General features: G+C 36.9%; 1 pseudogene; it reads left to right on the forward strand.

The window, feature by feature from the left end:
• The first annotated feature begins 8,864 nt into the window (after positions 1-8,864).
• On the forward strand, positions 8,865-9,391 carry LOC116810815 (high mobility group protein B1-like; annotated as a pseudogene).
• The last annotated feature ends 1,921 nt before the right edge of the window (positions 9,392-11,312 follow it).

The raw sequence follows: 11,312 nt of genomic DNA on the forward strand, positions 1-11,312 counted from the left end.
TCTTTCAGCTTTGCTGTCCTTGGACAGCTTAAGTGTTAATAGCTCAGTGGAGGTTCAATGTGATAGCCATTTGCACTCACACTTGAGTTCTTGTCTGACATCTAGGAGGAATGAGGTCCAGTGAACAAATTGAAGATGGTGAATGTGAGGGATTTTATTACCAATGAAAGTGGCTTTCAGTGGGAAGGGAAGCTGAAAAGGGGACATGGAGGGAACGTAATCTTCTCATGAAGTTCAGCTGTTCCTGGCTGGACTCCTCTCCAAAGCTATGCCATCAAGCTGTCCCTCTGAAGTCAAGACACTTTTCTCTGACATCCATTTGTAGTCTCTGATGTCCAGCTGCTTCTCCTGCTCCCTGCTGGATAATCCTGGGGTTTTATGGGCACAAGGTCAGAGGTGGGGCAGGCCATGGGTTGTTTTGGAAAAGGCAACACTGGAGCAGGAAAACAGGGATGTAAGTTCTTACTTTGGGCCATGGTTCCAGGCTTGAGGGTGCGGCCCTTTCCAGGGGCCCGCCCTCTTCTGCCCAGAATTTCTCTGCTTCCTGTCCCTGTCAGTGGGATCTTGACCCCAGCTGGTGTCCAGGCTGTTGACACTGTCACAAGAAGAAATTCAAGGATGAGTTGGAAAATAGTGAAAGTACAGAGATTTATTGCAAAGGGAAAAGTACATATACACAATGAAGAAAGGAGAATGTGGGCGTATGGGAGAGAGTCATACACTGGGTTTGGGGTTTCTGTCTTTGTGGGTTTCTTTGACCAAGTGGTGAAATACTCATGAAGATTCCTGGGAACAAATGGAGATTTTTGGGAACTGTGGTGACACCCATGTTTATAGCAAACATGGGTATTCCAGGAACTGTCATGGCGCTGGTGGATGTGTGTTTAATGTGCTAATGATGGTATAATGAGGTCCTAGGTGAAACCTGGGTCAAATCCAGTACCACCTTGGTTCCAGTCGGATTTAGCCAGCCTGGTCTACACCCTGGTTTTCAGGGTCTTATTGGCCTCTAGATTATGCAAATATTTCAACAGTTTCCTTTTGCTAGTCATATGAAACTTCTGCCTGGAGTTTCCTGTCCTCCTGTGACCACCCTGTATCATCCCTGTCTTATATCACAGAAGTCACACAAAGAGGTACAAGAGAGTGAGAAAAGAGGCCTCAAAGGAAACTAGTCTGCCAGCAACTTGATCTTAGAATTCCAGCCTCCAGGACCATAGGAAAATCAATTTCAGTTGTGTAAACCATCCAGTGTGGTGTTTTGTTATGGCAGCCCAAGCAAACTAGTACACTTCTCTTGGACAGTGAGGACTATCTTTCCTGTGATTGTAGAAAATCTGCATTACAATTATGACTTTTGTAGAATAGTGATGTGTACTTCATAAAGTTCACTAAGTTTTACAAATGGCTGTTAATGTTAATTTCAGGTTGACAAATGAGAAAACCATTTCTGTGATGCTAATCTCCAAGTGTATCTTTATTTTGCTGACTAAAAATCTGTTAAAATTTTTCTCCTTGGCATTCTTACATTCAAGAGAATTCATAAAGCTATTTCATTTTGAATTTTTAAAATGAGGCATGTGTATGAATTTTATTTGAGAGTCTTAATTGACTCTTGTTAAACATGTCAAAAAATATAAAGAAAGGATTTATTAGATTAAACTTAAAAGACTACAATCAATAGAGATATGATGATAATACAGATCTTATCTTTATTTAAAATGTTGATATTTTATTTACCAAGGATTTTTGGCATTAATTTTCATTTAAAAAATTCCACTATAATATTATTTTTCTTGATTTCTGAGCTTTAGGGTCTCCATCAATTTTATGTCTGAGATGAATGTGTTATTTGCCTCATCCTAGCCCTAGCCTTGAATTTGTAGATAAAGTGATAATACCAGTCATAGCTGGGCACTCCTTTTCTACTCCCCTTTGGGGGAATGAATGAAGCTCATGCATTCATTCCCCCAAACTTTTCCCCAGAAGTTAGCCAAAGAATGGCTTAGCAGCTGACTCTGCTGGTTAGGACATATGTAGATACTAGCTAACTAACCACTTAGAAAATTCCATGAGGACTTTAAGTCATTTCACTTTATAGTTCTTGTGAAGAAGGTAATTGTTGGTTCAGTTTTGGAGAGTTTCACAAGTGGGAAAAATTTCAAGATTAACGGTCATGAAAAAGTATGTATCAAAAGGAGAAGAGGGAAATCAATAGAGATGACGGCAATAGAGGCAGGCCAGAAAAGAGACAAAAGCAAAAACACACGAACAGAGAAATAATATTGTAAACTTGTAGACTGAGCAGATGCAGAAGTCCCTCTTGCTCTTTATAAAACTACAGAGAAATTCTATGCAAATTATGACATTAGCAATTGTTGTCAAGGGTGTGGAGTAACAGGAACTCTCATATTCTGCTGGTGGGAGTGTAATTTTGGAAATAGCCCTTTGAAAAAAAAATTGGCAATAAATATTAAGGTTTGAATTACACATACCCTGTGGCTCAGAAATTTCACTTCTAGGTATGTAGCCCAGAGAAACTTTTATATCTGTGCACAAAAAGATATAAAGGAATGTTCATTGTGGCATCAATTGTAACAGCAACAAGAAAGAAATAAGCTAATTACTGCCTTCAGGGAATGGATAATAAAATATGGTATATTCAAGATAAAATACTTGACAGCAGGTAAAAGATTTACCTGTATTGTTATGGATAAATCTCAAAAGCAAAGTGAAAATGTTTGCAAAGATGTAGAGAAGTTTGAACCCTTGTACATTGCTGGGGGGAATGTAAAATTTTAAGTTGTGATGAAAAACAGTATGGTAGTTCTTCAAAAAAAAAAAAAAAACCAGAATTACCATATAATCAAGCAATTCTGCTTCCGGGTATATTTCTAAAAGAATTAAAAGCAGGGACTGAAACAAATATTTGTACACCAATGTTCATAGCAGCATTATTCACAATAGCCAAAAGGTGAAAGCAACCGAAGTGTCCATTGACAGATGAATGGATGAACATAATGTGGTATATACATGCAATGGAGTACTACTCAGGCTTAACAGGAAAGGAAATTCTGACACATGCTATAATATGGATGAAACTTGAAGGCATTATGCTAAATGAAACAAGCCAACCATAAAAGGACAACTACTGTTTGATTCTATTGTATAAAGTATCTAGAGGAATCAAATTCATAAATACAGACAGTACAATGGTTTTTAAGGGCTGAAAGTGTAAGGGAGAATGAGAGGCTGTTGTTTAATGGATACAGAATTGAGCTGTACACTTAAAATTCTGAAATTGTACATCTTATGTATATTTTACCAGAATACAAAAAGGTTGGTTCAAAAAAGCAGGTCACAAAAGGATTCATTAGATACAATTTGTGTAAATTGTGTGAATACATAAAATGATACTATATTTTATAGGTATCTAAGTGCATAGTAAAAATATGAAAACATTGCTGTGAGGAACGCATACCACTTTCAGGATAGTGGTTAATTTGGGGAAGAGAGGGAGAGAAAAGAGACGATAATGGAAGGTGACAACTTCTACTTTATTAGCAATATTTTATTTCTAAGAGAAATAAAGTTTAATAACCTTCCTTAGGTTTTTCTGTACTTGAAGAAAAGCATAAGCTGTAGTAGCTGTACCATGCTATATTCAGCTTGCTCTATGAGTTTCAGATAGCACAACTCTAAACAACAAGAGCAGTAGCAGCAATTATCACTGTTATTTATAGTAGTTGTATGGTTTTCGGTTAAAGCACAAATAAGAGAAGCTGGGAGATCAGGCTGAAGAACTCAGCTTCACTATTTATTTAACTGTATTGAGCCTCAATAAAGATAACAATGTAGGCTTCATAGGACTGCAACACATCATGTATGTACAAGCCTAGCATTTAGCAACCATTCAGTATAGGATATAACATTAGTCAAATGCCATTGCTTTCATCCTTCTTGAAAATACTTATTACTTTCACTTTTTTCATCTTGAAGTTGTTCCTTCTGTTTCCAGTATGGAGAGGGAGCACATTCAGATGCCAAACAGCAATGCCTTTACTGGATTAAAAATGCCAGTAAAAATGCTGTCTAGTCCTAGAATTAATCACACTTCATGGCTCTGGCTGTAGTGATAACCGCTGAAAAAGTTTAGTCAAAGTCCACTAAGTTATCACACTTGGGCTTGTGGGATTTTTTACCCTCAGGAGAGGAAGTTGTATTAACAATTTATTCTGGTGCATACCAATGAATATGTGTGTGATATGAAATGAAAGTTTCTAGGGGAGAACATAAAGAACAAAGAGGCAGAAATTCTCAATTATGTTTCTGTACTATCTCCCACAATACTGTTTGACCTTGTAAAGTTTTCCCATGACTCAAATGAAGATGACAGGACCCGTTAGCTGTTACATATTTCTACCTTACAAAGCAAAGAGTTGCTGTCAGGATTAATGAGATGCTGTTGTAAACAGCTTTGAGCTCTTTGGGAGACAGATGTTCTATAAATACAAATTATTAATAAAGTATTTATACTGATGATTGCAGGAAATGTCAACAGTTCTGGAGTAAAGAAGTCATCAATTACATGGCATATTCAGTGGGAGGAAGAATATGGCTATGGAATAGAGATACTCAATAGGCTCATGTAATTCTTTGAAAATGTACTATAAAATTAGAATGGCACCAGTTGCAATGATACCAAGGAATTGTGTAAGTTAGGATCCTTCTGATGACAAGGACAGGTAAATAGCTTAGGATATCTCAAATTAGCAATTTATTGTAGCAGGTACCTGAAAGACTGGAAACATAAGATCGAGTCCTAAACTGAAGGGTCAGACAACAAAGATGTACACCCTGACTCACCCTTGCCTGGAGAACCAGCTCTTGACATCTCAGAGGACGTGTCCTTCTACTTTATCTATTTTGTTCTGTTCATTACTGAGTTTCTCTCTCTCTTCTTTTAATGCAGCGGTAGTATATTATTCTTCCTTCTGTCATTTCTGTCTCTTTTTACTCGCCTCCTTAACTCATGGTTTCTTTTGATTAATGGCTTCTGTAGCCTCATGGTTTCTGCTTACTGACTTTCTCTATGTGGCTCTTGTCTTTTGCTTCTCTCTCATTGGTGGCTGTCTCTCATGTCTTGTGTTTTAACACTCTAAGAGGGGGGATTTGAGCAGTCCGCTCAGCTTGAGTAGTCACTAACTGGTATAAGAAGTATTTACTGGGAAAAGTTCTCATGCTGGGCTACCTCACAAGCCTATTTATACTCTTTTTCGTTGTTGTTCCCTTTGCATTAGACACTAATCATTACTGTAGTGAGTTGTGGAAAGAGTTGCAGGGGACATTACATAAGGAATGGAAGCCCACAGAAAGAAATAGACGGCCGGGTGCAGTGGCTCACGCCTGTAATCCCACCACTTTGGGAGGCTGAGGTGAGTAGATCACCTGAGGTTGGGAGTTTGAGACCAGCCTGACCAACATGGAGAAACCCTGTCTCTACTAAAAATACAAAATTAGCCATGTGTGGTGGCTGGTGGCACATGCCTGTAATCCCAGCTACTCAGGAGGCTGAGGCAGGAGAATTGCTTGAACCTGGGAGGCGGAGGTTGCGGTGAGCTGAGATCGTGCCATTGCACTCCAGCCTGGGCGACATAGCGAGACTCCCTCTCAAGAAAAAAAAAAAAAAAAAAAAGAAAAAAAAAGAAAGAAAAAAAAAAAAAAGAAATAGCTTTTGAACACCTATTTCAGAAATGGCTTGAGGGCCTGGCAGTTCTCAGTGCCACATAGATTATCTACTCATAAATGAGAGTGAAAGGTGACGGATAAAGTTTAAAATTCTGATATTTACTTTTATAACTTTTTAAAGGTATTTTATATGTTACTTTTGAATATTCAAAAAACAAGATAATTTACATTAGCTTGGAAATACTGACTTATGTGTTGCAGATGTTTACTATTTTAAAATATTTTGTTTATAGTGTCTTTCACCATAAAAGTTTTTGAAGTCCTGTATTCAAATATGCTAATCTTTTAAAATGGTCTCTAGACTTTGTGTCTTGATTATAAAGACATTTTCTTCACTAAAATCATAAAAATACTTTCCCACAATTTTCTCTAGCACTTTATGTTTTACTCTTGTTTTTACTCCTAGAAATTTAGTCCCTCTTATTAAAGTGAGAGAAACATAATAGTATGAGAAAACTTTTTTTTTTTTTTTTGGAGTTGGAGTTTCGCTCTTGTTGCTCAGGCTGGAGTGCAATGGCACCATCTCAGCTCACGGCAACCCCCGCCTCCTGGGTTCAAGCATTTCTCCTGCCTCAGCCTCCTGAGTAGCTGGGATTACAGGCATGTACCACCATGCCTGGCTAATTTTGTGTTTTAGTAGAGACAGGGTTTCTCCATGTTGGTCAGGCTGGTCTGGAACTCTCGGCCTAAGGTAGTCTGCCCTCCTCGGCCTCCCAAAATGCTGGGATTACAGGCATGAGCCACCATGCCCCGCCTGAGAAAACTTTAATATAGACTTTAATAAAGACTCTTTGTCTTTAAGAGGAAAATAAAGAATAAAGAAATAGAGGACTTAAATGGTATAATTAGTGATTTTAAACAATAATTAAAACTTTATATCCAACAAATAAGGAATACAATTTTTTCTTTTAACCCTTATCAAGCATTTATAAAAACGAATCATGCAAAAGACTACAAGGACATTCCCACATACTCTCCAAGAAGTTGACATCCCTCCCCCAGTACAAGTCAGGTGCTTTCCTGAGCAGCTCTCCAGTAAAAGGGCTCATCAGAATTGAAATTGAAGACTACCTAGAAAAAAACATGAAACACTACTCATAAAAGTCCTGGGATCTAGCCAAGTTGCTACTCAAAAAAATTCATAGTGTTGACCGGGTGCTGTGGCTCATGCCTGCAGTCTCAGCACTTTGGGAGGCCGAGGTGGGCAGATCACGAGGTCAGGAGTTCAAGAACAGCCTGGTCAACATAGTGAAACCCCGTCTCTACTAAAAATACAAAAAATTACCCGGGCGTGGTGGTGAGCGCCTATAATCCTAGCTACTTGGGAGGCTGAGGCAGGAGAATTGCTCGAACCCGGGAGGCAGAGGTTGCAGCGAGCCGAGATTGCACCACTGCACACCAGCCCCTGCGACAATGCAAGATTCTATCTCAAAAAAAAAAAAAAAAAAGCATAGTATCAAGGACATTTATTATTAAACGAGAATGAAACTAAATATACTAGACATTGATTCACAAAATAAAAACAAAAAACAGCAACACCCAATTAAGCCCAAGAACAATGAAATGTGTAAACAAAGACAGAAATGGTAAATAGTGAGAGTAAATAGTAAATAGGAATACTGAAAAAAAAGATGAATATAATTAATTAGAAAAGAGGAAAAAGGTAGATATAAGGAGTAAATCTAAGAATTTTGAAAGGCTCGATAATGAAACCACACCTTTGACCAGGAATTAAGGGGAGAGGGAGAGAAAAAACTATGTAATATAAGGGAAACCATAGACACAGAAGACATGTCATGGTTATGCTTTCATGGACAATATATGCAAAATTCTTGAATTAAATGAATAATTTCCTGAGAAAATATAAATGACCAAAATTGATCTAAGACAAGTTGAAAACCTGAATAAGTAAGTCATACGGATATAATAATAGGAAGAGGAAGCAGTGGCGCAGGAAATAGATCAGTGGAACAAAATAAAAAATCCAGAAACAGACTTAAATATGTATGAAACTGTAATAAAGAATAGAGGGGGAGGGTCCCTCAAATAAATTGGAGGAAAAGAAGATTATTCAATGAAGTGTGCTGGGTAATTTAATAGTCATTTAGAAATCAATCGATCAGTTAATATCCTTACTCTGTACCTTACACCAAATAATTTCTATTACATTTAAAATAGAATTTAAATTTTTAAATTTAAAATTTTTAAATGTAAAAAATTATAGAAAAATACAGGTGAATATTTATATAATCTTGAGAGGAAAACTGTCTAATCGTGAACCCAAGGGCAGAAACTATACAAGAAAATGGCACTGGAGTTAACCAGGTATACATTTAAAAGTTTTGTTTTCAAAACTACCAATTCATTTATAAAAGAACTTGGGAGAATATCTGCAATGTATGTGGTAAAAATGTGTTGCTATTCTTAATATGAAAGTTGGTAAAAATTAATAAGCAAAAGATAAATGCCCTAAAGGAAAAATGGACTAAGAAAGTTTCTAGAGAAGAGATTTATCTGCCCTGTGAGAAATTCATCAGTTTCACTGCTAATCAAGAAATGCAAAGTCAAAAAAATTAGCATATTGTATCTTTCAACTGGCAAAGATGAAAACAGAATGGAAAAAGTGAAATCCCATTCCTTGTTGGTAATTGTTATTATAAAGGTACACACTTTTTGAGAAGCAATTTGGCAAAATTCACAAGTATTCTTGTTGAACTATTTTTAAGAAAAGTGTTTTACAGACAGCAAAAATATATTATGTAGCATTCTATTTATTGCTTCCTGCAGGTTGTTTATAGTAGTAAAAGAGAGGTGACAGACGAAATACTCTGAAATAGTATATTTATTAAATGATTTAGAATATATCCTTACAATAGAATTCTATAGAGCCATTAAACTGATGCAAATCAGTGTTTGTTTTTATGAAATACATCCCCAATATGTTTCCTAATAGAAAACAAAAGGCTCCAAAGAATAAAATCTCACTTTTATTAAGAATGTGTCTGTTGTAGGTAGCCACTGCAATACATTGAGTTCCCTAGAGACAGCACCAGGGTAGGTGAGAGTCAGGTGGGCAGTGGACTACTCTGTGCCTTGCTGAGAAAAAATAAGTAAACATGGGCAAAGGAGAGCCTAAGATGCTGTGAGGCAAAATGTCATCATACGGATTCTTCGTGCAAAAGTGTTAAGAAGAGCACAAAAAGAGCACCCAGATGCTTCTGTCAGCTTCTCAGAAGAACTCAGAGAAGTGGAAGACCATGTCTGCTAAAGAGAAAGGAAAATTTGAAGACATAGAAAAGGTGGACTAGGCTTGTTAGGAAACATGAATGAAACCTATGTCCCCTGTAAAGGAGAAACAAAAAAGTTCAAGGAACCCAACGCACCCAAGATTCCTCCTTTGGCTTTTTTCGTGTTCTGCTCCGAGCATCACACAGAAATCAAAGAACATCCATTGGTGATGCAGCAAAGAAACAGGGAGATGTGGAGTAACACTGCTGCAGATGACAAGCTGCCTTATGAAAAGTCTTTGAAGCTGAAGGAAAAAGACAAAAAGGATATTGCTGCATAGTGAGCTAAAGAAAAGCCTGATGCAGCAAAAAAAGGAGTTGTCAAGGCTGAAAAATGCAAGAAAAAGAAGGAAGAGGAGGAGATGAGGAGGATGAAAATAAAGATGATGATGATAAATAAGTTGGTTGTAGCAGTTTATTATTTTTTTTTGGTCTATAAAGCATTTAAACCCCTTATACACAACTCACTCAACTTACTCCTTTTAAAGAAAGGAGTTGAAATGTAAGGCTACATATGATTTGTTCTTAAACTGTACAGTGTCTTTCTTATTGTTTTTTTTTGGTTTAGTTAACCACACTACCAAATGTGTCTTTAGATAGTACTGTCCTGGTGGTGTTTTCCATAACCACTAACCTTGCTTGGTACAGTATGGGAGTTGTAAATTGGCATGGATATTTAAAGCAGGTTCTTTTTGGTGCACAACACTAATTGTGTATAAGGATGGTAGTTTTTTCATCTGCAGTTGTCTGTCATGCAGCTTTTATGAAATAATTGTTCTGTTAACTGAATACCACTTTGTAATTGCAAAAAAAAGTTTCAGCTGTTTGTTGACATTCTGAACACTTCTAAGTAAACACAATTTTTATTACTTAAAAAATATTTATTTGAAAAATCTGGAGTGATATAAACAGATGATTGACAAAGAGTCCATTTGGATTAAATTATATGCGTTTTAAGTGATTATTTTCTAGTTTTTTTTGTATTTCCTAATATTTACACTAAATGTGCATTATATATGTAATAAAATAGCAAAGTATTAACCAAAAAGTATTCATTCTTTGTTATTATCCTCAATTGCATTATCAACAAATATTTTTTCAATATTTTACTAGGAAATTTTCAAGCCTATATAAAAGTTCAGAAGTAATAACATTGACAACCCATAAACTCATATAATTTCAGCAATTATTAGTTTGCCACATTTGCCATATCCCTTTCTCTCCTCTCTGTCTCTCTTTCTGCAGTGAACTATTTGTACATAACAACATTTCATCTATATAGGCTTCAGTATGTAGCTTCTCAGCAAAGGGACCTGCTTCAAAAGCACATTCCCCACATAGCCAAATACAGTGACCAAGTCCAAGAAGCTCATTGAAACTCCTCTTCTGTCTCAGATCTGAAACAACTGCCATCTGATCTTTTACTTTTCTGAGGTGACATGACCTGGAGGCAGGGAAGCTGATAACTTACTTTCCTTGAAGCCCTTCAAAACAAATACACTTTTCCATACTTGATAGATGTGATCCAAAAAACTGTGTGCACTGAATGATATGTTCCCTTGGAATTCCGTTTTAATTAGAAATCCAAAATGTACTGTAAATTCTCTAATTGCTCTCTCCTTAGTAATGCCTCCTAATAGTTTATCTTTCACCCTGCCAGTTTTCTTTTCTTTTTTTTTATTATTATACTTTAAGTTTTAGGGTACGTGTGCACAATGTGCAGGTTTGTTCCATATGTATACATGTGCCATGTTGGTGTGATGCAACCATTTACTCGTCATTTAGAATTAGGTATATCTCCTAATGCTATCCCTCCACACTCCCCCGACCCCGCAACAGGCCCAGTGTGTGATGTTCCCCTTGCTGTGTCCATGTGTTCTCATTGTTCAATTCCCACCTGTGAGGGAGAACACGCGGTGCTTGGTTTTTTGTCCTTGCGTTAGTTTGCTGAGAATGATGGTTTCCAGCTTCATCTATGTCCCTACAAAGGACATGAACTCATCATTTTTTATGGCTGCATAGTATTCCATGGTGTATATGTGCCACATTTTCTCAATCCAGTCTATCATTGGTGGACATTTGGGTTGGTTCTAAGTCTTTGCTATTGTGAATAGTGCCACAATAAACATACGTGTGCATGTGTCTTTATAGCAGCACGATCTATAATCCTTTGGGTATATACCCAGTAATGGGATGGTTGGGTCAAATGGTATTTCTAGTTCTAGATCCCTGAGGAATTGCCACACCAACTTCCACAATGGTTGAACTAGTTTGTAG

Source organism: Hylobates moloch, unplaced genomic scaffold (genome assembly GCF_009828535.3).
Source record: "Hylobates moloch isolate HMO894 unplaced genomic scaffold, HMol_V3 SCAFFOLD_6, whole genome shotgun sequence".
Classification (NCBI taxonomy): Eukaryota; Metazoa; Chordata; class Mammalia; order Primates; family Hylobatidae; genus Hylobates; species Hylobates moloch.